Consider the following 5,736-nt stretch of genomic DNA (forward strand, 5'->3'; position numbering starts at 1 on the left):
TCCAAATTAGTTGGATTGGAATACCATGCCAGAGCAAAATTTTTACTCGATTTCCCCTATGCCTAAGCTCCCATAGCAGCATGACTGCCTCAATCCAGCTTTCAATTAGATCATGATACTTAGAAAACTTAATATGGATCACCTTGCAACGTTCCAGTGCACTCCTAAAATAATTCCACACCATAGTTTAATCTCTCCTGTAAATGATGTTCTTTTAAATCTACTCCAACTCTAATACATCTCGCCAAAGGTATAAAGCTCATAACTGTTCAGAACGCTCCAGGTGCAGTTTGAATGTGGCTCTGTAATACAGTATTGCTGAAATATTGCTGTAATAATTTATTAGGGAATGAATGAAACTTCTGGAGTACATGAAGCATGGAATGCTTGGCAACTGTGGAAATACAGAAGGTGGTCCTGGATACACCCTGCTCCTCCAAATGGTAAGGCTTCCTGGCTGATAGGCTGCAAGAGTGTGAGACTGAAGGACGCATTCAACAGATTGGCACCGAGAAAGGTTGAAAATACATTCAAAAATAAATGATTTATTAAGAGATGTTTATTTAAGAGAGAAATTAATGGGCCTGAGGGCTAGTAACCCCAAGGACCTGATAATCTGTATTCGCCCTTTTGAAAAACAAAAGGATGGCTATGGAGATAGTGAAGTCCATGTTCTGGTTTCCACATTGAAAAATTCTATAGATTTTACAATAGTTCTTACAGATTGAATGATGGTAAATGAGACCCCACTATTTAAAAAAGGAAGGAGAGAGAAACTATACAACCACTCAACTGCTATGTGATATCCAGAGATGGGAAAATAAAGGATATGATATCAAGGAATTTAGAAAATAAAAATGCTTGAGCAGAGTAAACATGGATTTATGGAAGGGAAATCATATTTGTAAACTGGATTTTTAGAAGGTATTCAATTAGGCCCTACATAGGAGGTTGCTAAACAAGTTCAGAGCACATGGAATTGAGTATAATATTAGTAGCATGAATTGAAAACTGAGAGGAAATAAATGGAGCAACACACATCAAAGTTGCTGGTGAACGCTACAACAGGAATCCTGCAGATGCTGATGAAATTCCTGTTGTTTGAGGAAATAAATGGACCTTTCTCAGGATGGCAGGTTGTTACTCATGTGATAGTGCAGAGAACAGTGTTTCATGCCTAAACATGATTTGCAATGACAATTTGACTGTGGGCTAGATAAGACCGTAAGACTGTAAGATATAGGAGCAGAATTAGGCAGTTGGCCCATCAAGTCTGCTCCACCATTTCATCATGGCTGATCCATTTTTCCTCTCATCCACCCATATCCCTCATGCCCTTACCAATCAAGAATCCCTCAACCTCTCCATTAAATATACAGAAGGACTTAGCCTCCGCAGCTGCCTGTGGCAATGAATTCCACAGATTCAGCTCTCCAGCTAACGAAATTCCCCCTCATCTCTGTTCTAAAAAAAGTCCCTCTATTCTAGTCTTAGCCTCTCCCACCATAGGAAACATCCTCTCGACATCCACTCTATCAAGACCTTTCACCATTCGATAGGTTTCAATGAGGTCACCCCCTCATTCTTCTGAACTACAGTGAAATCAGAGCCTGAGACATCAAACACTCGTCATATGACAAGTGATTCAATTCTGGAATCATTTTCATAAATCTTCTTTGAACCCTCTTTAGATTCAGCATGTCCTTTCTAAGATAAGGGGCCCAAAATTTCTCACAATGCTCCAAGTGAGACCTCACCAGTGCTTTATAAAGTCTCAACATTACGTCATTGCTTTCATATTCTCGTCCTCTTGAAATGAATGCTAACATTGCATTTGCTTTCTTCACCACAGATTCAACCTGCAAATTAACCTTTAGGGGATCCTGCACAAGGGCTCACAAGTCCCTTTGCACCTCAATTTTTTTGTATTTTCTCTCCATTTAGAAAATAGTCATCCCTTTCATTTCTTCTACCAAAGCGCATGACCATCTGCCCCTTCTTTGCCCATTCTCCTAATCTTTCTAAGCCCTTCTGTAGCCATTCTACTTCCTCAAAATACCTGCCCTCCACCTATATTTGTATCATCTAGAAACTTTGCATCAAAGCCACCAATTCTAAATCATTGACATACAATGTAAAAAGAATCGATCCCAACACAGACCCCCATGGAACACCACCAGTCACCAAACAGAAAAGGCTCCCTCTATTTCTACTCTTTGGATTCAGCCAATCAGCCACTGCTTTATTCACGCTAGAATCTTTCCTGCACATACCGTGGGCTTGTAGCTTGTTAAGCAGTCTCAAGTGTAGTACCTTGTCAAGGCCCTCTGAAAATCCAATTAAACAGCATCAACTGATTTTCCTTTGTCTATCCTGCTTGTTATTTCTTCAAAGAATTCCAACAGATTTGTCAGGCAAGATTTTCCCTTGAGGAAACCATGCTGACTATGGCCTATTTTGTCATGCTCCTCCTGATGCACTATCAATTACTCCAAAAGACTGGAAAAAGAGTAAATACTGAAAGGCTTTTATTGACAGTAAAATGGACCCATGTCCATGCTGAATATCTATCCTGGACTGTGGGAGGAGCAGTGACACAATCGCCTTTATTCAGAGTTCTGTGGGAGGAGCCACAGGAGCAGTCAGCAGAGGGGTGTGTCCAGCCATGTCCAGACAGATAACCCAGTTACAACCTATATGCATGGTTTACCACACCTCCAAGTACCTCGAAACCACATCCTTAATAATCGACTCCAACATCTTTCCAAGCAATGAGGTCAGATTAACTGGCTGATAGTTTTCTTTCTTCTACCTTTCTCCCTTCTTGAGGAGTGGAGTGACATTTGCAGATGTAACTTTTCTAAGTTTGCTGGTGACAAGAACCTGAATGGGAACATGAGCAGTGATGAGGATACAAAGGGCTTCATGGGGATACAGATTAGACAACAACAGGGGAGATGGAGAGCAATAAGAAGAAAATGTGACTTTGGCAGGAAAAAACAGCAATGACGAGAATTTTAAGATTGGATGATCATAAAGACAGGCTGCCAAAAGCTAGCAGTAGAAAGACAAATGGCTTTTATTGAAAGAAGATTTTAGTACTAAAGTATGTAGAACTTATGACAATGAAACAGGGCTTTGTTAGTATTGTGTGCAATTTTGGTTTTGTTATCTGAAAAGGCATGCATTTGCTACAAAGGGATACAGTGAAGATTCACTGGACTGTTTCTAGGAATGGCAGGTCTGTAATAGAGAAAAACATTTCGTAGGCCAAGTCTCTATTCCCTGAAGTTTAGAAACATGAAACTCATTGAGACTCACAATGTAACACTTGGCGTTCTGGTTGAAAATAAAGGGTAAGTAATTAAGTACTGACATAAGATCCTATTTCTCTCAGAGATGGGTAAACTTTTATAATTCCCTTCTCAAGGAGACTCTGGATATCATTTAATTCATCCAAAGCCAAGAACAATAGTTAAATCAAGTAATAAGAGGTCGAATCACAAACAAGAGGAAATCTACGGACACTGGAAATCCAAGTAACACACACAAAACGCTGGAGAAACTCAGCAGGCCAGACAGCATCTATAGAAAAGAGTAAACAGTCGACATTTCGGGCCGAGACCCTTCATCAGGCAACCTGATCTTTAATGCTTGCTCTTTCACAGACCTTTCCTTTTGTTCTCTCATGCTCTCCCTCCATTCCCTGCACCGTAATCTGTGCTTGTTTAGTTCTGACAAAAGGACATCTACTTGAAATATTAATTATATATGCTTCCTCATCTGTTGAGTATTTCCAATATTTTCCATTTTTATTTCACACTTATAGTAGCTGCATGTTTCACTTTTGAAGGCTTGGACTCTTCCAAGTGTCCCAATCCACAATCCTTGCTCATTCAACAGCATAATTTCATTTGATATAATTAGCTTTCCCATGTGGTTATTACGAATAAAACTGGCTCTTATTTGTTGATGCTATAGCTGTCAGCAGCACTCTTGTCTCAGACACAACAGAGTTCAAGTTTCAAGAATCTAAACCCTTGCTCCAACTTTCTACTGAATGAGTACTGTTCCAGTGGTAAGTAACCATCTTTCAGATGGGATTTTGAATCGATGTCTTGCCTGCTCTCGTAGGTAAATGTAGACAATTGTGTGGTAATATTTTAATGAAGGGTGGGCAGTTCTCATGTCCAGGATGAATGCATGTGTGTGAATGTTATTGTAATTAATATACCAACACACTTTCAATTCACTTATTTTAAGTTGTTACATAGCAGTGTAATAGGTATAATAATTTTTTTTCTCAAACCTGGAGAGTCTGAGGGAACTGAGCTTAAAGAAGGTGAGGATATCAGCCCCCCAGAAGTGCTGCTGGAAGATTATCAGTGCTCTTTGGTCAGCCCCAAATTTGTTGTTCTTCCAGCACAGTGAGATGTTGTGATGGAAAGCTACCTCCTGGAACAATCCAGGCTGCAGTAGTAAGTGCTGAGGGATGCACTGAAGCGTGGTGCAGCCAACTCAAAAGGCCTTCTGCGACCACACATGGAGGGCCTGTGTCGAGTAGGGAAAGCCTCTCAGATATTGAAAGGGTGTATCACCCCCAGGGCCACATGAGTGGCAAGAGTATTATGGTTTAAAAAATGTGTAATCACTACTGAATTTATGTACCACATGACATTAACAATATAAAAAGTTTTGCAATGTGTTTGTTCTTTTATGTTTTTTAAAATTATGAATGAAAATTAATTTTGAAATAAAATAACACTGGGCCCAGTGTGAAAAAAAACACACACGGGAATCAGGGAATCAGGCTTGTTAAAGGGAATACAGCAGTCAAGGCCTTGATGTGCTCACGGGCGTGTTGGGCCTATAGCCCTAGTGCGTTAAAGGGAATATAGGAACAAGGGCCTTGGGATATCGCTGGGAGTGTGGACATCAGCACTCAATGAGCTGTATGCTGAATTATCAGCATCTCTGAACAATCAGATAGCATTTCTTGCATCTGCCTGATTGTTACTATTCAACAAACTCATGTTCTTTCAATTCGTCAATCCCTATAAGAATTCCTAATTTTTAGCATGTATGCTGTAACAAAGCATAACATCATAATGAAGTACAGTTTTGTTATAATAACATTGAGTCAAATTATCAGGACACATGTGAATGAAAACAACAGCAACTAAAGTAGAGAAATCATTTTCTGTGCTTGGTCTGCTATTATTTATCTGAACAGGAGGTCATGCAGGGAAAAGAGCCAAAAATTCAATTTTGTGAAATTATATGGGACAGCTGCCATCACAATCATGGCTCATTATAACATTACTTAAACCCACAGGAGGGAAGATACTATTAACTTGAGGTAATTACAGGAGGAAAATATCTCTTATACAGACTAGCTTTACTGAAGTAGACACGATTGTATAACATATTGGACCAATACTTTAGTCCAAAATTGTACAATGAAGGGAAGTGACTCCAGTGTTTAGTTACTAATCTTGTTTATTTCTAGTCATCATCATCACCATTCCTGAAGTAATGACAGCTGGAATAGTCCTGAAACATCTGAGTTACTCGCCAAGACAGTTCCAAACACCACAATGGTTGAAGATCATTCTTCAGTTATGGTCCTGGATGTAACAATAATGCACTGCCATTATTCTGTGAGGACAAATTGAAGATATTAAGTCAAAACATGTTACAGAGACTGACATCCCCTTTTGCAGATCACAGGCCTCT

General features: G+C 39.6%; 1 long non-coding RNA gene across 1 annotated transcript; it reads left to right on the plus strand.

The window, feature by feature from the left end:
- Positions 1-404: 404 nt before the first annotated feature.
- On the plus strand, positions 405-5,736 carry LOC140195443 (uncharacterized). Its single transcript, XR_011885470.1, has 3 exons — positions 405-443; positions 3,982-4,078; positions 5,510-5,736. It is a non-coding gene; the product is annotated as an uncharacterized lncRNA (long non-coding RNA).

Source organism: Mobula birostris, chromosome 3 (genome assembly GCF_030028105.1).
Source record: "Mobula birostris isolate sMobBir1 chromosome 3, sMobBir1.hap1, whole genome shotgun sequence".
Classification (NCBI taxonomy): domain Eukaryota; kingdom Metazoa; phylum Chordata; class Chondrichthyes; order Myliobatiformes; family Myliobatidae; genus Mobula; species Mobula birostris.